The sequence below is a fragment of the Eschscholzia californica genome, unplaced genomic scaffold (genome assembly GCF_041429995.1).
Source record: "Eschscholzia californica isolate CP2 unplaced genomic scaffold, dmEscCali1.0.p SCAF_3, whole genome shotgun sequence".
NCBI classification, from domain to species: Eukaryota; Viridiplantae; Streptophyta; class Magnoliopsida; order Ranunculales; family Papaveraceae; genus Eschscholzia; species Eschscholzia californica.
The window spans coordinates 17848443-17870880 of NW_028238420.1; the positions used below are offsets into that span (position 1 = coordinate 17848443).

The window sequence follows — 22438 nt, forward strand, 5'->3', positions numbered from 1 at the left end:
ATTTTGTACGTTTTTCCAATGCAACACTCGCTTAATTTTCAGATCAAGAACTAAAGTTCTGGTTTGCCCAACACATTATGAAGTTTAACAAACAGTATGCATAATTTACTCCATTACACATGTCGTTTCTAGTAAATTATATGTTTTGTTGACAAATGTATATGTTTTTCTTTTTGTAGTTTTGCTGTTACTTATGGAATTTCTTACAGAATCATCCAATCTAAGTAAGACTACAAAACTAAAATCTGATGGCTGGGATAAAATATTTACTGAAGTTGGTCAGTTGTTTCCTGGTGGTGCAAAATCATTTCGATACGCTCTTCGACAATATAGTATAAACACAAGACATGATTTCAAATTCATCAAAAATGATTTAAAACGTGAAACTGATGTTTGTCCTGTTCAAGACTGCAAATGGAGAGTACATGGATGGGCAAATTTTTCAGGGAACTTCACTTTCCTTGTGTGGCTAAATGTATAATTCTCAGAGGGACCAAAGTCGAAACAAATTTAGTAGTAACATTTGAAGTTTGTACTTCATTAATGATTTTGGTTATGGTTTTCCTCTTTTACTTAGGAATTAAATTAGTCATTGCTAGATTGAAAGTTATTTGGTTTATAGAGTCGGGTTGTTGACTGGACGTCAGACCATCACTCGTATTTATTTTATGGACATTCGTTACCTTTTTGGACTTAAGATGTGACAAGAAATAGAACTCACATGATCGTAAGATCCCTGAGACACTGGGTGGTGTACGCCAAATAATCTCTTACGGTCAAGTCAATACGATTGGATGATAAAGAAAATAATACCGATACATAAATAAAGAAATATATTTTGATAAAAAATGAGAAATAGACAGGATTAAGTCTTTCAAGCAGTAAAATAAATTACTTGAGAATTCTAGTGTTGAGTTCTAATATAAACGACCGATTATAATACAATATTTATTGGTGGTTGGCTTGACATAAGAGTTTATGCATACACAGATTTGTTAGTATACACTAGTATTACCTTGTGGATCACACATTTGATTTTTAGTTTGAGAAGTAGTCTACCAACCAGAAGTTGTCTCGCCTCCTGATCAAATGTGATGTAAGATAAACAAGGGGTCACATGATTTTATTTGATGACTAACATTGAGAGGTCCCTTGATTAAGAAGATAAAGGCGATGCAAACATGGATGTCAAATGAGACTATCTAGTCGACCTCAAATTTAATGTAACCTACTGAAAGAATATTGAAATGCATAAGTCTCCTCAACCGTGTAATGAGCTAGATAGGGTGTTTTTTGTACGAAATTTTTTATATCATCTGACTATACTATTGTCTCTCTTCTGTTCAAGTATTTATTTTCGTTTTAGTTGACGCTCTCATTTAAGTCGATGTCTTTGTTTAAGTCGAACGACTCTTCTTTCTTATGTTGGTTGCCTCATCATTAATGGTGGTTCATCATCCATGAGATCTTGACGCATCATTAAGATCTTGTATCTAAGACATTAATGATGGTAAACTTCTCTTGTAGTTTTTGTTATGTTAATGGCGATGTTGATAGTAATGATCGATATTAGGGTTGAGTTGTTTATGTCAGAAAACTGTAAAAATAAATGAAGTATTAAATTTATTCTTTACATTTTATTCAAGTCCTTATATTTTAGTTATTTATTAAATCATAGTTCTAATGCTCTATGATAGGCCTAAAATAGGTCTATTCCCGCAAGTATACGGGGTCAAGTTATAGTATTTCTAATAAGTCGAGTTTCGTTCCAAAGGACAAGCTATTTTATCTAAATCTCGAATTAAACCCCCTTTCAAACTTTTGATTTGATTTGGAAACTACTATAAAAAAAAGAAAGCAATACTAATAGACTAATAAGAATGAAATCAAGATGAGAAGAAGAATCTAGGGTTTTCGATTTCACCACATAAATGGACTACTTAAAACATGCATTAATTAACAAATCCCTTTTCTCATATATAACTCAAAATCTAACATAATAAACTATTTAGATTTCGGAATATATTCTTTAATAACACAATTCAAAATCAAGAATGTATGATTGACTACCTTATAAAACTAATTTCCTACACTATCATTCAAGATCTAAAAGGCATATCTCATCTAATAAATCAATAAAAGCATGAAATATCTAATTATAATACATGAATGATAATAAGGTTATAGAATCAACATGAAATGACAATCAATAGGCATTGAAGCTCAAAATAAGGATTCATTGATTTATAACATATCTCAAAATAAGCCCAAATATGGGTTTCCTCTACTCCCTAGATACAAAATTTAGCTACTCATGGAATCTAAAATAATATTCATTGAATTCATAAAATAAATGGAATTACAAAAGATTAATGGAAAGAAATCACCAAGAAGGTTCACAATCCATATTCCCATGTATCTCCATTTTGATGTCCAATTTAAGCTCCAAGTATCTCAAGAATATTGCTCAAAACTCCAAATAATAGCTTATTAGAAGATAAAAGAAGAGAAATTTAGAAGAGAGATAGAAGAAGAAGAGATTTTAGAGAAGAAGGTATGGAGAAATTAGAAGGTTAGAAGAAGAAATTAGAAGGAGAAAGTAAATCTAGAGAAAAGATGAAGGTGGTAGAGAAAAGAATGGTGGCTAGGGTTTTTAGTTGAGAAGAGGTAGAGAGAAAAGGAGGCTAAGAGAGGCTAAGAGGGGAAAAGAAGGGTTAGGGTTTTACAACTACAAGAAGGAGGAAAGAGGGGCTAAGAAAAGAGGATTGAGAGGGTTTGCAAGTCTAGGTTTTAATGGAGGAGAAAGGTGCTATTTATAGATGGGTTAGGGTTTTGGTTGGGTTAAATGGTAAAAAGAATTAAAAGGAAGGGTTACTTTTGGAATTTAATGGGTTAAAAGGAGAAAACCAGGTGGCTAGGGCTTTAAAGTGGGAATTCGGGTGATTTGGTGTACCCGGTTATAAGATAATAAGGTGAGATGATTCAGTAGCCGTCGGATGGAAAAGAACGCGGGATCTGGAGGGTCGGGAGAGTGACAAGTGATCGGATGCATCCAATTAAGCTGCTACGGGCAACATGGGAATGGAATAAAGGACGGGACTTACGGAAGCCGTCGGATCTGGGACACGCGGAAGGGAGCGGCTAAGATTAAAACGTTGCTTCCGGGTGCATGGAGTTAAGTTGCAACGGGCTACACAGAAGCATCAATTGAGAAGGACGCTCAGCAACCGTCGATCTGGGACACGCGGAGAAGAACGGTCAAGATTAAAACGTTGAAGTGGGGCTACCGGGTTAAGTTGCTGCGCGCTCCACCGGATCAGGCCTATAGGGTCCATTTCGTTGCTTTGCGGAAACACGGGATTTAGATGCACCATCCTCCATAGCGCGCCACGTGTTCCTTGGTGTACCGCGCGCCAAATCTGTGCCCGACACTGTCCCGAGTGTTGACCAAATGTGCACCAAATGTTGACTGACTTTGACTTTGCATATTTCACTCATCCGAACTCCGATTTGACTTCCGTTTTCTCCTATGGACTCGTCTCGACCTCTACTTTTCAACCACGCACTGACCTTGGCCAAATTACCAGGATTTCCTTCACTCCAAAGGACCAAAATATCCTTCATGCACCTTTTCCTCGTTTTTAACCTTTTTTCACACCTAACTCTCCAAAAGACACCTAATCAAGAAAACCAACCATTTTATTATAATAAAGACTCGAAACCGACTAACTTGGCTAAATTAAACGACTTAGATGGGACATTTTCATGACCCATCACTCTACTTAAACTAATTTGGTATAGGAAAAGCAAATACATAAGTTGAGCCTCTTTAATGCACTGTCCATACGGATTGACGCTCTTCCTATACCAAAGGCCTTTCTTCTTAATGTCAAATAACGATTCATAACTATGATCACTCAATTATGATTATTTTTTTGGCTCGAATTTTCATATATTATTCTAGCTAGCAAATTTAGTACTTAAGTTCACTCTGGTTGAGTGGTCACATATATATCTCTCAACTGGAGAGACTATAGTTCAAATCTTAATATTATAAAAAAAATAATTAGGAGTAACATTTGAAATTTGTATTTCATTAATGTTGCTTTTTTGGATTTTAGTTTAGGATTAAATTAGTCATTGTTAAATTAGATTAAAAGTTACTTTGATCTTATAGCACATACGAAATAAGCGTAAGAAAATAAGCTCTACATTGGAGCTCATAATTTTGCACTTTGCCATTATTTACGTGTGATATTAAGTGAACAAACATACACTAAAAAAAAGTAACTTCTTTTTACCACTTACTCTGAATTTATAATTATAATTTATTTTTCTATTTTGTGAGTGAAAATTATGTAATAATTGGAAAAATCAAGCAGTGTCACTTAATAAGTGCGAACTAACTCAGGTTAAGAGCTCTTGGATCAATAGTAGATTTTACATTCAAATATTCAAGTCGACATAAGATTTAGATGAAATATGTATTTCCTCTTGAATAAAAATATCATTTAGTAAAGGTTTATTAACATAGTAAAAAAATTCTTAGGTAAGGTGAGTTTTTTTTTCTTTTTTATGTGCCTGAATCTGAATTGGCTGAACTAAATTGGGTAAAATGAATTGGCTGAATTATTTAACAAATCAGATTTTTGTTTTGTAAATCTAAATCATTAGGTCACAATTAAATTTTTTGACATTATACTCCTAATTGATATTTTTGACAAAAAAAAACCCAATTTGTCCTTCCCTCTTGTCTGAATAAAGTTCGAGAACACTAACACAACCAAATTAGGGTTTTATCTCTCTTGTTCAATCTCACCATAGCATAATCTAATATTTTTTTCGGGTCGAGATTAAGAGACCCCTGTTCTAAAGCTTTAATCTATATAACAAAACACAAAACAAAATGTTTTGTGCTGACTGGGACAAGTCGAAAGACAAATCCGGCCGTTGGTTGTGAATTTGATATGATCCACACCATTTGATTTGTTACCCACCCTAATTTTTACAAATTTAAGCAGCCGCCAAGTGAGGGTAGGTAAAAAAAAAACTGAGCCTTATCTTCCTTCACGCGTTACCAATGAAGAAAGGAAACGACTGAGCCTTATCTTCTTCATCTATTCAGCCGACGGTAGAAAATTTATGGCAGTAGAAATCAGATTATGAATCGTGGTTTAAGCAATTGATTATAAAATTGATGGCTAAAGAAATTCAAGACAGGAGCAAACGATTATGAATTTCAGGGTTGGTTCAATTAACTCAGAGATTTCATCTTCGTTAGAGTAAAAAAATTGTCCCATTAACTCTCTCTAAAATGCCCAAACTCCTTATAGAGATTTAATTCTCATTCTTTCTCTAACTTTAAATGCCCAAATTCCGTTACCATATTGATCCGTTTTTTTTCGATCCGTTTTCTAACCATTTCCTGATCCAAAACATTGAGAAGAAGACACAACCCTCAACCTTCTCTCATTAACACCTCATGAATTTTTTACTTTTTCAAGCAAAAACGGATGTTAAATAATCCAGCCTTCTCAATTTCTCCATCTTCCCATACTATCTCTAAAGCTAAACCCTATAATATTGTTCATCTTCCTTCCTCTTCACAGATATGGCTTCAGATTTTCCCTAATAATGAAAATATCTAAATTTGTGATATTTTGCATATCGGGTAATTGTTTAGTTTCATTTTGATTTTAAATGTTTGTTAAAGTTAATGAAAATATCTAAATTTGTTGTTACAGGTTGTGGAATAGGGACATCATAGGCTCTGCGAAGTTTATAATGTCAGGGTATAAGCTTATATCCTTTATTCTCTTCATCTTTGTTCATTAGTTCTGCATATTTCATTAGTTCTGCATATTAGTAGTCGAGATTTAAGAAATACTTGATTACTTGACCCGTTTCATCCCTCATGAGTCTCAAGGAGGATTAGGTTAGATTTTATCAATTTAGTATTTGAATAATGAATTTTAGGTTTTACCAAGGTTGATCTTCGCTGGAGAAAAACCTGAAGATGGTCGGACCTTTGTCGATTAGAATATTCAGAAACTGTCTACTTTCTGTCATGACATAACAATATGGTTCTGCTGCACGAGAGTATACTCGACCTTCTGGTACGTGTTCCTTAATGTTGATAAGTGCAGTGTTAGTACCCGAAATGCCGCAGCTAAAAAGTTGCCAGGTATACAATGCAAAAGTCATGCTTTTGGAGGTTGTCCTTTCTCTAAAAAGTTGTGGTATTTCTAACTTCATGCTCAGGCTTGCAAAGAATGCTCAAATTCAATTTGTAAGTTCATAATTTACCTTCATATTTCCTTTATAGTCAGTTTCACATCGTTACTTCTTTGGCGGTGCCACTAACAACCATAGGCGTTTATATTTAATTTTTATTGAAAAGTATAACGGGTACTCATACCTTCACAAGAACTTAGTGGTTGATATCTATTATCCAATTGGAAGTGGGAAGACCACAGTAGCTATTTGGTGATATAAAAAAAGTATCCGGTACTTGATTCCATTAGGTGAACATGACATCCTAATTAAACTCCAAAATAGAGTTATTAGAAGCTTTGTGTTAAGTAGGACTTTCCTGGTTAGTAGTAGCAATTATTAAATAACGAGCCTTGAAGATAACTAATGGCAATAGGTAACGAGCCTTGAAGATAACTAATGGCAATCGCCAATAGGTACCCAGATAACTACAGTGTTTTATAGGTTCCTAAACTTCTATTGGTAGGAACCCGAAATAGTTTTCAACTCTAGGTAGTGAGATTCTAAAGAACAATTAAAGAGGTGTGAACAATATTTTTTAGGCTAAGAGCTGTAGATACGGAGATTATGAGGCGAAGGTCCGTCGAGGTTTCAAGCACCTTTACATGTACCTACTAATTCTACTGAAGTACCGTCGTTTTTCATTTTTTAGTGCGTCTATTATGTTTTGACTTTTAAAAGTTGGTTTCTCACTTATCTCTTTTTCGTCTATGCTTCGCTGAGTATTACTGTTTTCTACTTAGGATTTGAAGTTAACTTTTCAAGTTGGTATTCTGCTCTAATATATAGAATCTTTTTCCGGGTGTAGGTATCAGGTGTTCTTATGATTTATAGAATCTTGCTTCTTAGCCACCATCTGACTTTCAGTGTGAATTTGTTAAATCAAGTGAAGTACGCCGTTTGCATATGTCAGAGCTAGAATATAATATGTTAAAAAGGAGAGTAAATAGTAAATTGGGCACCCAAGAGGGAGAAGCTGTGACACCGGTTACTCATGAAGCCTCAGGTGATGAAGTCCAGACAAAGGTTGTACCCACTTCCTATGCTCAAGGGAGAAAATTGGGTGAGACAGGTAGACCTCAAATTAAGGGGAAAAGATCAAAGGTTTGAACCACAATTGTTCTTCTGAGTTCTATAAAAAAAAGTGGTAATAAACTAATAATAGTATAACTGTCAAGCACAATTCTTTTGGATTTCTTGCTAATTAACCAGAAAAATGATAATGATCTATGAGAATTAAGAGACCGACACGCTTTTTTTTATCTTGGTTGTTTATATTGAACACTCTCAAGGCACTGGAGAAAGTTCTGTTGATTGATAGCTGAACAGATTTAATCACGGCATGTCCATTTTGGCAGATCAGTTAATGTATTTTCCCAGCAATCAGCACAAACAGTACTGAGTAATGTGCAAATTCCATATGGTCGTATCTGTTTAGTATAACGTAATAAACATGTCTTTATTTCTTTTAAGTATCAATATTTAGCAATACCTTCTCATGTATCGTCCTATTCGGCATCAAGCTCTCCCATATTGATCCTAAGCTGAAATTGCCGAATCGATTAAACAGTAACATGGTATTTTAGTGGGGTTTATTATGTCATTCTCATAAGAAGTTAATGTAGTAACAATACATGGTCAATTCTATTTGAAATAATTTGATAATAATCTTTTCCATTACTTTTGAATGTTGGAATTTCGTGAGAAAGTGATAATTAGTTAAGGATCTAAGTTCCTTCAAATAAAATGTCTGCAGAATTATGATGTCAATGATGATTACCATTACGTGTAGATTTACATATACATACGAGTTGGCTAGATTGTTCAGGGCGAGTTGCCTAGATTGTTCATGGCCTTAGAGTTGTTCTTGGCATGGGATGGTTGAGATTTATCATATAGGACTTGCTACAAAAAGATTAGTGATGTGACACGAAAATGTCACATTTGGAGCGCTAACTTAGACTAATTAGTCATTTTCGAGTGTTATCAATAATATTTTATGTTTTTGTTATGTTAGGTACCTATTTTGGAGTTAAACCTGTAATTTGGAATAAAGAGAGCGAATTATCACTATCATTTCATGTGCCGAAAATGAGAGAAAAAAACTTCAAGCAAATCAAATGACAAGTATAGTCAATGACGAATCTGACGGTGAAAACAATATTCAATTCGGAGTTCGGACGGGGAAGATATGAAGAAAGAAGTCCGAGGGTATTCTAGTCCTTTGTGAGAATTTGAAGATGTAGAGACAAGGATGGAGGCACTCTCTTGGTTTCTAAATCAAAGCCCAAGAGCCTAAGGAAGAATGACAAGGAATAATTATATGGGCACCCTCTCTTTATGGATCCAAGTCAACATAGTCTAAAGAAGTTGACTAAGTCAAGGGACCTTAGGGTTTGAGTAGTAAACACAAGTTAGAGTTTACTATTCATCATCTTCTACTTTTGGGAACCAAGCAACTAATGAGGAGAGAGAAAGGGTGCTAGGGTTGGTGTTCTTCATCAACTTCTAGGGTTTCAAGAGTTTGAAGAGAGGGAAAGTGAAAGGAGGTGCCGGCCAAGCTTGGCCGGCTCGGGTGAAAGAGAGCTCGGGAGGCAGCTGTACCGGTCGGAACTCCATGGGATGTGCACGGTAGCAGCTCGGATGTGCAAGGAGCACACGGTCTAGCACGCAGCAGCAACAGGGACGCGTGCACGAGTAGCTCAGGAACAACAACTTCCTCTCGGCAGCAGCTTCCCAAGCTCAGATTTTCACGGGACGCGCGTACGGGATGCAACCTGCAGCTCGGACTTGCACGACCGCATGCACGGGACGCGGCTACGGGTTCCTTTGGCCCGGATCTAGTGGATTTGGCCGGATTCTTAAGGTTTTTGGCCGGAAACTTGGCCGGATTTTCTTACTTTTCCGGCAACCTTCTTGATCCGAAACCATGGGGCTTTTACTTCTCATGTCCTTGCCTAGCTACCCATGTGGTTTGATTTGATTTTGAGCCAAAATTTCTAGAGAGAGAAAGCTAGGGTTTAGCTTTAATGGAGGTTGTGTTCTAAATGGAGAAGATGATGGTGGTCGCTATGGGGAACCCAGAAAATTGCTAAGGGGAGATCGACTGCAACTAAAAACTCATATTTTCCGACGATCTTAGCCTCGAACCACATCGAAAAAGGGGGATTCTCTCATCATTTTCTTTCCATTTCTTATTCATTCACCATGTTTAGCTAACTTTAGTGTGTCGATTATATGAGATGAAATGTGATGAATTTGTGATTAATGTTTAATATGATTTGATGTTTTGATTATAAATTGATGTTCATTTATTTCGATTATCGTTTCGATCGTATTTTCATGTGTCTTGTCAAGCACTTTACATAGTTAATGGGCGAAACGAAGTATTCGATTTCGATCGTAGTCTAAGTCATATTTTCATGTGTCTTGTCATGCACTTCACATAGTTAGGCGACTAGACAAAACTTTCGTTGACTCGGGGTCAACCGATTTAGACGTTTGTTTGACTAAGTATGACCTTCGGATATACGTAGTACTTAGACACATCTACTTTAGGAGTCGAATATCCATTGTACCTCGACACATTAAATCGGACTATACGTAGTCGTAGGTTTATCATTATGGATTCCCGGACTTCGACACCTCTCTCACTTATTTGTTACCCGACTCTTCTTGTCTCCCGACTCTTGTTCCTCCGAACTCTTCTCTCGAATCTCTCTTGCCCATTTACTTAGATTGTTTAGTAGTTTTTATTTGTTTTCATTATTCCCTCTTCAATCAATCTTTAAACTCCCCATTTACCTTTGTCCTTTGTTTTTTAGTCTAAGTTAGCTAGTAATGCTAAAACCGACGGACAAGACCTTTCGACATCCAAACTACCTTCCTATCCTTAGATCGACCGCGACTTTGCCGGGTTACTACTTGATACCTCTGCTTGGGTGTGCAACCTTTTCGGGTGCATCAATTAGTAATTAGTGTACCGTGTATAATTTTTTTTTCCTTTTGTAATGTAAATGTTCTTTGTACTGTACTTTATTTAAATTGGAATAACCACGTAGTCATGATTCTTTTTGTCAGCTGCTTGTGCCCTACGGGTTATACCTAGAAAAATCTATTGTGAATTTACTCACTTTACTAAAACGTTTAGTGCGGACTGAGACACCGGTGATGAATTTCTGCTATTTGTTTTTAATTTTCTTCATATGTACCTTTAAATCTTATAACAAGAATTGGGTTCTTCCATTTTCTAGACACTTTAAACAGAAAGAATATCGAACAAAATTTATTTGTTCTTTGAATGTTTATATCCTGAGTACAGTGTTTATAGATATGATTTTCACCGTGCCGGAGGTACGGGTTATGCCTAGTTCTATTTAAAAATGTGTTACTTAAGTTACTTTTTTATGTTCATTAGTATAAATCCAATGATTATACAGTTCTTCCGAGGAGAGTTTTTCTGTTGTGCACAAAAATATCTTTCCTTTTAACATTTCCAAAAAAGTTGACAAACTCGATGGATATGTAAAAGATATTCTTTCTTTTCCATCACTTTGGCATGTATAAAAAAATAGTCTTTCTTTTTCTAGTTACACTTCTATCAATGAAATGAAAGAACCGTCCCTTCCTATTTGTTTGTCCTGTCGGATAGAAAGAAAATTAGAGAAAAATAAAAGATACCTAAGAGCATCTCTAATGTGACACCATGTTTGTTGGATGATGATATGTGTGATGACCACGGGAACTTTAAGGACAGATCAAAAAATATTTCGTTCGCCGCATTACATCTAATGTACCAAACTGAAAGGCTCCCACACTCCACATGCAAAGTGCGCCTCTAGAACGCCCATTGCATGTCTACGCGCGTGCGTTGTGCAAACCACACAAAAAACCATAGTAATTCTTACTCAGTATCTAAGTATGAGTAAGTAATTGCTTATAAACCTTCACGCATTCGTATTAGTACTCGATGTGGGACTAACTTTAACTATTTACAAGTTATATAACTCAAACTTTAAATGTTTATATCTCATTTATATGGAATCTGTTCTATACAAACCTTTATTTGAAATTCAAGCCCTTGATGATATGAACGCAACGATATGCCTCGAGTTGTTTCGAGGAGCGTTTTCCTATTCAAATAGAAAAACGCAAATACCTGTATCTACATTTAGTCTCAAAAACACCAATAAATATCGAACATTTGAGGAAATATTAAAATGAAATATTTGACTTATCAAATGAGTGGATTTCTTCTCATTGTTTCTTAATTAATAGCGGCGAACAACTTATGTGTCCTTTTAAGCATGGATCTCTTGCTGACTCATGGAAAACTATATTTTAGTTTGTTAATACTTTTGTTTAAACAGAGTAAACCTACTTCATTATCTAGTGAATTAAGTTTTATCCCACATCGGTTATAGAAAGTTGCGGAGAGATAAACTTCAAATTATAAATAAGACCCTTTTCGATCTTTTCTTTCTTTGGCAATTGATTACACGATAGTTATTACAATGGCATTTTTTTTTGGAACCCCGATTACATTGTCGTACAATTGGCATTGAATACATCAAAGATGTGATAAGCTTGCTACCCGCCCACTCAAACTCTTACATGACCTGGCCTATAGCCCACTCAAACATAACCTGACCTATAGCCCAACTAGACTACCTTATTTATACCCTAATAATCCCAACCTTATTTATACCCTAATAGTTCCAATTCAAATAACCAAAGATTCCACCTTCTCTGGGATTCGAACCTGGGACCTCCAGGGATTTCTGGAGTTTATGTCAACACCATGGAACCACTTGGGCTACCAACTGTTGACCATTACAATGGCATTGATACATCAAAGATGTGATAAGCACTGTAACTGCTTAATTCAAACTCTTACAAGAACGGGCTTATGGGCGCAACTAAACGATGGCTTAAAGGCCAACCACATTATTTATACATTAATAACCAAGTTTAATAAACCATATAATCAACCTGCGAATCGAACCTAGGACCTCTTTGGTTTTGAAATTTATGTCAACGTTATCCACCACTTGGGCTACCAAATGTTACCACAAGTCCAATTCTTTTGATATATAGACAGATAGATGAGTAGAACTTCAAGGCGTTACCGTTACATACTGAAGAACTAATCTAACCTATTCGAGTCCAACATGGAACTCATGGAGAAGTGAATGAAGTTGGTAAAGAATGACATATAATAGAAAACCCATATAAATGATAGTATAATAGAAAAAACATATATTTGATTCCAAGATTCTATACATATTTCCAAATTTTTGTAACAACCAAAATACTCCTAAATATCATGATTTAGAAGAAGAAATTGCTCTAATTAGAAACAAACAAACTTCAGCCGTTAAAGACTCAACACAAACAAATTTAGAAAGAAACAGCCCACACAACACACAAAATTGAAAGGAGGTCAAACCAAATCTGCAGTTAAAATACTTTTAAGAAAAAAAAAACCTATAAATAGGTTAATCAAGCAAGCACTCAGAGATACTTAATTCTGATTAACTAGTTCATTGATTCATAATCCTTGCTTTAATTTCCCCATTAACAGAAAGTAATCAACAAAGATGGAGATGAATTTGTGCAGAAAAATATTGTACTGAAGTGTCCCAATAACGTCACCCTTTGTATAAAATATCTATCTAGGATACATCAATCACCGCGAGATCGTAGCTGCAGAAGCACAAACAACAAACATGAAGATGGAGCAAAAAGAGGAAAATTTATTAGTTACGACCAACAATAAAAGTGATCGTGCTCAGAAAAACGAAGAGTTACATCAAGCCAGTAAGAGAAAAATTCTTCATGGGTACGAAAGAATACAAAAAAATAAAGAACCATAAAGACAATTGACCTTGAAGATCTTCCACATGACCGAGTTGCTAATTTCTGTCAATCTATACCACGGAGCCGATCACCCGTATTGTGCGCCAACGGATTATAATAGCAGGCTCGAGTTGTTTCAAGAATTCAAACACAAGTAGAGGTTACGGAACAAGGCCTACCAGTTGCATTTGAAGAGGAAAAGGGCATTGTTACTTCTCAGAAACTTTTGTCATTTAAAGTTTTATTTTTTTACGTTGCTAAGACACTTATGGGGATATAATTAGATAATAGGATACAGAATTACGTGATGCTTGATTCCTTTTTATTTCGGGGGTACGTAGGCAGCTTCACACTGACATGTTCAACGAAACGAAAATGATAACTTCTTCGAAATAGTGAGACAAGTGTAGGTTGGAATTTGCCGTGAACGGCCTGGATTCAACCCACTTGGAAACCCGGAGTTGATAGCATAGATTCATCCCAATATTAGAAGAATAAAAGTAGTGGGTTGAATTCAGGACGTCCACCATCAGATTTCAACTTTTTCGGGCATCTTATCATTTTTGCTTAATTAAACATGTCATTGTGTTGTTCAGCACAAATATGTAAAACATTTTTTTGTTCATTATGCAACACGTATAAATTACTATATATTTCCTCAAAATATCATACTTAGTTAATACAGTATACAAAATCAACACTAATTGTATAATTTAAGAATAATAAACGCTGTTTAATTTGGAAACTTAGATATGCAACTAAGAGTGGACCTTTCAAACTGTAATTTGATATTGGTATTTCCTTCTCAATTTGTGACCAGCTTCCTTTATGGCCCCCAAATTTCTGTAAATTCAAATATGGCCCCCTATTTTCTTGGAAATGTCATAACTACCCTTCCCATTAATATATTTTCAAAATAAAATTAAAAACAAAAAACTAAATTCCACCTCACTTCCCTCTCCACCACTCATCTCTCTCGAACTCACCTCTCTCTCTCTCTCCAAGTCAGCACTCTCATGGAGGTTGCCGGCCGGAAAATTTTCCGGCCGGCGACCTTCAAACTTAAATTTTTTTTTTTCACTCATCTCTCTCTCCAAGTCAGCACTCTCATGAAGATCGCCGGCCGGAAAATTTTCCGGCCGGCGACCTTCAAACTTAAAAAAAAAATTTTTCACTCGTCTCTTCAACAGAACAGACCAGATCTGTTGAAGAACAGACCAAATCGGCGAAGGGAAACCCCCTTCGCCGGAATTTTTAGAGAGAGAGAGAGATGAGTGAAATTTTTTTTTTTTTAAGTTTGAAGGTCGCCGGTCGGAAAATTTTCCGGCCGGCGACCTTCATGAGAGTGCTGACTTGGAGAGAGAGAGAGAGGTGAGTTGGAGAGAGAGGTGACGTGGAGAGAGATAATTGGTGGAGAGGGAAGTGAGGTGGAATTTAGGTTTTTGTTTTTAATTTTATTTTGAAAATATATTAATGGGAAGGGTAGTTATGACATTTCCAAGAAAATAGGGGGCCATATTTGAATTTACAGAAATTTGAGGGCCATAAAAGAAGCTGGTCACAAAGTAGGGGGCCATATAGGAATTAACTCTATTTTTTTGCTTGAGTTGTTTTTCAATTTAATGTGAATTTCTCTTGTTTCTTTTAGTTAAAGTGAAGTGTGAATGGATGTAAAATTATTATTTTTTTTTTCTTTTTTTGTTAAAGTAAAATTATTTGATCGTATGCAGCAGGAAATGGTAATAGACTATATGCCACGAAGAAACTAATAAAAATGAACCATATTTTATTGAGACGATATAACAGTCTTATATTTTTGAAGAGAGTTTACATAAATAGAGAGAAATGAGAGGGGAAGAAATGTGGGAGGATTGGTCAGATCTTAGGAAGGTATGACCGCTAAATATAAGTTGTGGAAAGAATTGTGGGTGAGTGGTTAATTTTCAAACTTTTTAAATCAACTGGTATTAGATTGTGGAACGGTCGTGAAATTGTGGAAGGATGAAACTGTTGCTGAGAGAGAATCGTGGATGAATTAGTTACCATAGATTTTTATGTGCGTAGTTATTTCCTGAAATTTAAAAACAACCATGAGATCGTAAAGTTTTTGATGAAAATCCGACGGACGCGAATATCTCAGACATAAATCTACGGGCGAGCTCAAAAAATGACATGGCGTTTTGTATAATAGATATATATATTCGTATATTTTTCAAAATTACATGATTATTGGCGATGGAAGAACCCTGTCACTTTAATTATTTATGACCGATATTTTGAACGCAATATGTAATAGATACTATTAGGGACAAAAAACTATGTCTCTAAATTCATCTTTAAAATATTTCGAGACAGAAAAATTCGTCCTTATAATGTTGCGGATAGAATAACTTGTCCCCTTTGTTCATCCTCAATACGTAATGAAGACGAAAATAATCGTCTCCGATACTAGTCATGACAAGGGTATCCGTTGCAGACAAAATTCTTTTAGAATACAAATCAAGATGAGTTTTTGCCTAAAGAGGACGGTCTGTAGCCATCCGTACACATGGAAACAAAATAGAAAAAAGGGGTGTTTTTAACTTTTAGATTAAAACTCATTATTCTTAGGTTATTAACCTTTTAATATTTCCTTCTTGGACTAAAACTTTATGGCCTCAAAAAATAATTAGGTTGACAAGTTTGGATTGTTATGCGAAATGATCATGGACTAACCAAACTAATGAAGTAACTGATGATTCTGTATATTTTTTGATCTATGATTCTATGAAGTTTGATAGTTGTACTAAGCAGGAAATCTTTCTAAAACGACATTTGATAGATAAACGCCAAAAGATATATAATTGCGAGGGAAACTTTTTACTGAAATAGTTGAAGAGTTAAGTAAGTGCTTTTAATCTCACCGCCTAGCTGCTGTGGATGCAAAGTCGAAGTCGAATTCAAATTCACACCCAGTTAACTTGTCTATTTAAGTTGGCCAAATAGAATTGGTATTTTCTTCTAAACTAAGGTTGTGTTTGATAGCAACTTGGGGAAAAGAAAAAAAATAGAGAAAAATTTACTCCGAGAAATTTTTTCATCAAGAAATATTTTCTCCTTAACACTTTCTACATTTTCCACTGTTTGGTTCCGTATAGAGAAATTTTTTTCCAATTTCTTCATTTATCACATGAATCCACGACTAAGCACACCGGGTGTGTATATCTATAACTGCCTTGTGTATGAAATTTTCCAACAAAAACTACACATTTTGTTTAGGTAATAGTGTGAGAATATCCATCAGTGGAGTAATCTGGACCATTCTTGTCTTGTGGCGGTACCGCGGTAGGTGTCACCAATCCGACCAACTCGGTCTATTTCTCATCAAGATTGTTCACTCGAAAATGGTTTTCATCAATTCTTTCTTAAAGCATGTGTTCCTTTGTGGGTTTACTTGAAGTGAATAAAAAACAAGTGAATCAATTTTTTCAAGACTATTGGTGTCAATTTTTTTTAGTATAAAGCAAAACTGAATCAAAATGGGATTATGGGATTGTAAATACATGAAGTGAATGGTTTGCTTATTGTAATATAGTTGACAAATTTTACACATGATGGTTGGAGTTTGAATGTCAAGTCATCTCAATTTTAGAGGGACAAAAACAGGATATATAGGTGTAGTACTACAAGATACATTTCATGAGAGTGAGACTTTTTAACTTTGGCTTGAAAGAGAGTTAGAGAGAGGGAGTTTTAGAGAGATATTTTTAGAGAGAGAGAGTTAGAGAGAGAGTATAGAGAGAGAGAGAGAGAGAGAGAGAGAGTTTGATAGAGAGAGTTAGAGAGAGATGTGATCATGTTGGGAGTAGAGAGAGAGAGTTTTAGAAAGAGAGAGAGATGAAGTAAATGTAGTACAAGGTACATTTCTTTTGAATATCTTCTAGTTTTAACGTTTGCACAAGGAAGAAAAAATTTCTCCCAAAAAAGGTGGGTCAACATTTTCTCCATTTTCGGAGAAAAAGGAGAAAAAAAAGGGTCACGTGATACATTTTTCCATTTTTCCTCTTATTGTCAACCAAACACATGAAAAACTAAAATTTTAGAGAAAATATTTCTTTTTTCCCTGAGAAAGTTGCTATCAAACACAACCTAAGTAAATATATATTTTATCACGTGGGTTAAGTATAGTCCCACATAGATGAAAGAGGGTTAAAGCGAGGAAAACTTGATATCTAAATAAGACCCTATGGAATAAGAAGAATGTATCTAAGCCCATAGAAATGTGGGTACTCACGATATTTGTAAGCAAGAGTGCTTATGTTCAATGTTTTCCTTATGTAGTGGATTTGCTTTCTGTAGATCAGCTCAAAGACGATACCCGTCATATTTTGAATCTTCGTAAATCTTGTGTGTCATTGTGAGTAAATTTATTTATTTATTTTATTCATATATTTATTTGTTTTTGTTTATTTTGTAAAAGTTGTTAAACTTTTATTTTGATTTTCATTTCTTTTAAGATTTTGAGTTCATTTATGTTAGTTTTCAAAGATTAATATCTCTTAGTTGTTGCCAAATTCTCACCTAACACAAGGTGATAGGTTGACAGATCCCTTAACCTTATTGTTGTTGTATTTGTGGTTCTAGGAGTCAATTTGAAGTTGTGCAAGTCAAGGAGCCGAACATGGTGTTGCATGTAAGTTTTTCTAACTTGTGTCAGTTAAATTACTATTATTTATATTTTTAACAGATCAATGCCTTAAAATCCTTTCAAGAAAAGATTTTTTCAGCACGTACTCTTCAGACACATTAGAAAATATAAATATTTTCGTTAGAAATATTATAACTGACACAATCAGTTATATGTAAGAGTGACAATTGGAGTCTACTAAGACCTACCCCCTCTTACTTTTTTTTTTTGAAACTACGTCGTCTAATTTAATGGGACAAGTTCACGGAACAATTACAATAATGGGATGCAAAACCGAAAGTCTATACGAAACAGGACAAGAATGCAATGTGCTATTATTATTTGTTCTAGTTCAATCACCTAATTTTTACTATATTAAAATATTATTAGATCATATGTATAGGACAAACATATAAATAAACGTAAGATGAATATAAAAAACGCTATTCTTTTGCTTCATATGGTGATGTATACATAATTATAATTTATTATATGCATAATAGAAGTAAGTTTTAATAGCTTAATGCTTTTTCTCTCCTTCATTTCTCCCCCTCTCTCTCCCTCTATCCCCCACTCTCTCTCCTCTTTCTTAAGTCTTTCCCATCCCCTCTCCATGCACCTCTCTTTCTTAGGAAGAAGGAAGAGAAAGAAGAAGAGAAATGATGAAGAAAGAGAAATTAACTCGGTTTATATTAATTGTTTATTGGTCTTGAGTGTCAGTGTTGGAAATATAAGAATAGATCAACGAAAAAATAAAAATTAAGAGAATAACTTGTTGTGTCGTGGTGCGTAGGTGTCTGTCTTGAAAGTGATTTCTGGACAACCTTTATGCAAATGGTATAACTTCATTTTCTTCCCAAGGCTTCACCACAACTACTATTTTCTTCTTGCGCTGAGAAGGTATTGAAGAAAACAGAAAGATAACTCAGTGGCAGAACAAGATGATATCTTTTATGAATATCTTTATCTCACTATTTTCGGCGGTGTTTCTCTAAGGATCCGTTGAAAATAGTATCTCTGTCTGCACGACTCTTACCGACGGCATCAATGTCGTCGGAAATGGGTATTCTTTTTAATATGTTTTTTTTATATTTCCCCACTGCTACTACTGCTGTAGCAGCATTATAAATTCCACAAAACAAACCTACAACATTATGCTAAAAAATAATATAAAACCTGCAAGCACGAAACCGTATTCATCTAGAAACTGCATAAGTAATATATAAACCAAAATCCAAACAAAAAAGATGAAGTATAGCAAGTTAAAGCTAGTGAATATTTCGTTATCAAGGTCTCTACTAAGCTTCCCTACAAGCTTCAACAAAAACCAGTTTTCCATGGCAGAACTTAACCTGTAATACCAAAGCACGAACTCGATGAGAAACAAGAATTGGTCTTTTTGATAAACGTATACATAGTAAATTGAAAGAAATCAAAAGTACTCTATAAGAAATTTAAAGGACTTAACTCCATATATAGAAAACAAATGATCGGCTAACAGAACATTGTCAACTCGTTGCCCCATAGTCCTCTTTATAAAATCTGAAATGCTGGTAAAATGTTAGTAAAATCCGAAAACTTGGATGTTTCAAAGTGTGGTTACATCGTAAGTACTAGTAAAATGTTTGTAAAATCAGAAAATTTGAATGTTATTTCATGGAATAGATTTATATCAGGCTATTCAAGTAATGAGTTGTTTAATGAAAGATTTAGGTTTTGGTTGAGGAAAACCATATACCTCCATGTTTATTTATAATAGAAGAGAATTATAATGGTTGGAAATAAATAATGTAAACATAGGAATAATCCTAATTCTAGTGTATCTATATCTTCGAGATATATATGAGAATATTTCCCTGATTTATATCTTGGGTAGGAATTGTTGACTTGAGTACCACTTTTACCCTTATTACCCTCCCGCAAATTGAACGGAGGATCAAACCGGAAGTTCAATTTGGGAAATAACTTGATGAGACGATTCCTTGACACATTCTTCATTAAGGCAATAATGGAATTGGTTGATGAAGAAACTTTTATTTTTGGTGAAGATCGATAGAAATATTACGGCAGTAATAACGAACAAACATGACATAGTAACAACGTGAAAGGTTGCACTTAGTGAGCATAACCATTCTAGGTTCAGAGGCTCATGGCAACAACATGAGACGTCTGCCTTGTGAAGACAAACTGACAAAACACCGACGAGGAGGCAGCAACCTTGCACTCCAAATGACGACAAATCACGACGGCCGATATTATCGATCGGCAAAAAAGAAAACCACCACTTTGTTTTTCTTACCGTCTTGCACCAATAATGAATTAACCCTACACTTTCTTGAACACCCATTTAAGTCCATCCACAAAGCTCATTAAGATTGAAGATCCCCTTTCCTTTATAAATAATTCGTCCATCATTGATAACAAAAACCTCCCAAACCCATAACCGATACTTTTGATAACTAGAATCTCCACCATTGAAACCTTATTGAAAAAAACATAAAAAGAAAAATTTCAATTGTAAACCTTCACTAAATTTATTGTGAAGTATAAACTAAATTAATTACAAAACTAGAGAAGAAAATAAAAGAGAAAAAAAAAACTATGATTTCGGCGGACGATAGTCATGGTAGAGGCTACCGCCGCCGTTTAAGCGGAAGCAAAATAGGATCTAAATTGTACTCTTTAGAGTTTTGTAGCTCTGAAACCATGAAAGATTTAGGTTTTGGTTGAGGAAAACCATATACCTCCATGTTTATTTATAATAGAAGAGAATTACAATGGTTGGAAATAAATAATGTAAACATAGAAATAATCCTAATTCTAGTGTATATATATCTTGGAGATATATATGAGAATATTTCCCTGATTTATATCTTGGGTAGGAATTGTTGACTTGAGTACCACTTTACCCTTATTATTTAATGAAGCTTAAAGTCTCTGTATGCAAATTTTTGATATCATGAATTTGATTTCATCAGCACAAATTCTTCCACGAGGCTCTTGAACAGTAATGTGCATTGGGTTGAAGACCGAATGACTCCAATTGGTACTCTGAAAGATGGATTAGTGTGTGCTTCCCTTCTTCATTGACTGCTTTTGCTTATCCAAAGGGAGCAACATAACTGACATATCATGAACAAGTCAAGCTCCCCCAGATGCAAACTGAAAGAGACGCTGACTACAACAACCGTTAGCTGATCGCTGCTGTTCTTTCTTAGGACAGAAGGATGTTTTAATTTCTTGTTGTTAATGAAGACTTGAAGAAGTTATATTTTTATGTGAGCTTTGTTGTTGCATTATTAAGTAGAGAGATGATGTTCAACAAAAAAAAAAAAAAAAAGTAGAGAAATGATTCACTGAGTTTTTCTTTTATTGCATTTGTGTAAATATATACATGCTACACATAGTCAAGTTGATCGACTTAGTGAGGAAAGTTGACAAATACGCTGAAGTATATATTAAATTAACCGACGATACGTTAGTACTTGCAAATTTTTATCTAAAAGTAGTTTTTGATGAATGCTATAGCTTCTAGATCATCCATCTTATCTATAACTTGATTTTATGACTAAAATTTTGATTAGTTTAAGATAAAGTTATACCTAATGGAAATGTTGTTATACCAACCTAACATATGAAGACTATGAATATTAAGTAACATATTCAAGATTTCAACAAAAAAAAAGTAACATATTCAAGAAACAAAGTTGTAGTTTTATGATTTCATTCCGACATTTTACTAGATAAGGTGCTAGGTATGATTAAGTTCGTTGCAATTTGTGATTTTTTTATGAGATTAGTTGTAGCTCATTTGGTTAAGCATGAGATTTAGTATTCCAGTCTTACAAACTTGGTACGAAAAAATCAATAATTAATGTACATTTTTAATTGTAAATTGTTTTGCAATTATACGTACATAGCAGCAAAAAAATTTCTTAAACAAAAAATTTTAGGGAATTAGAACATGGATCTCTTGATGTTATAAGTGGGGGTCCAACCAACGACCTACAATAGTTATTTGATTAACACTGTCACTACTATAATTAGATTTGTTTGCACAGACTCAACACTGGAATGCTTTACTCTCCTAAATGTGCCCCCCTTAGCCCCGATGCCCATGCGAGGGTTTGCCTGCCTTGGCCTCAAGGTCGGCTCTGGTAGTACAAGAGTCCTTACATTTAATATGATATCGATTTATCTTCTTATGCGCTACCTTAATTACATTTATATCCTTAAATACAAGACAATAGAGGATAGATTCCACCTGTACCGTGAATCAAATCTGTGACTTCCGGATTTTCGAAGTTGATGCATAACCAACTAGTCGATTAGTTGCTAGCAGGTTTATCTTAGAGTTCCAGAAATAAACAAAAAAACAATATTTTAGAAAAAAATCCCCTACAAGGGGTTTAGATTAGCCTTGAAATAAGATGAATTTTTAGTCCAAATTAATGACAGACTCATTTGAAAAAGATCTAAGAACCGTTATGCACCAAAATAACAGAAAATTGTTTGATAAACTACGTAATATGGTACCACATCGGGCATTGAATTTAATATTGGACGAGATTGAGAAATTGTATGCCGATAAAGAAAATTGTTTCTGCAACATTCGAAGTGCTTATGGATTACAATGCGTAC

The 22438-nt window shown here is 34.7% G+C and overlaps 1 long non-coding RNA gene across 2 annotated transcripts; it reads left to right on the forward strand.

Annotated features, from left to right (window-relative positions):
• The first annotated feature begins 5144 nt into the window (after positions 1-5144).
• LOC147548793 (uncharacterized) lies at positions 5145-7797 on the forward strand. 2 transcript variants are annotated; one of them, XR_015238528.1, is made up of 4 exons: positions 5145-5244; positions 5745-5792; positions 5977-6289; positions 7082-7797. It is a non-coding gene; the product is annotated as an uncharacterized LOC147548793 (long non-coding RNA). The 2 variants fall into 2 exon arrangements; XR_015238527.1 differs by having other exon boundaries at positions 5988-6289.
• Positions 7798-22438: the final 14641 nt, after the last annotated feature.